This window comes from Nanorana parkeri, unplaced genomic scaffold, assembly GCF_000935625.1.
Source record: "Nanorana parkeri isolate BGI_ZX_2015 unplaced genomic scaffold, ASM93562v1 scaffold181, whole genome shotgun sequence".
NCBI lineage: Eukaryota > Metazoa > Chordata > Amphibia > Anura > Dicroglossidae > Nanorana > Nanorana parkeri.
The window spans coordinates 589031-589436 of record NW_017306449.1 but is presented as its reverse complement, the minus strand read 5'-3'; positions in this window follow the sequence as shown (position 1 = coordinate 589436).

Sequence of the window (406 nt, the reverse complement as noted above, 5' to 3'; positions counted from 1 at the left end):
CACAGGTCGGCTTGAATTATGGAGAGGAGTGTTTTTCCCTCACCCCATAATTCGCCTTTAATTATTGAGGTGCAGTATCAAATGTGGGCGCTACCTAGGGGGCTGTACATGCAAAATACAGCCTACGTAGCTATGCCCATTCCTCCATACTGACATCCACCCAGCAAGGCATTTTGACATTTGCTTGCATCAAGGGTGAAAGCTCTTCAGGAGTATAGAGGCAAGGCGTTGTGATGTTTTCAGGAAGCTATGTACAGAAGTTTGCCGGCCTCTCCCACCAGCCATGATCTGCTTGCACAGAGAAGCATAGGGACCCAGTGATGTAATGGAAATGGAAAGGTTTTATTTAAAAATGTAATTAAGGGGGGGGCGCATGCGCGCAGCTGCCGATGAAGGAAGCCTTCTG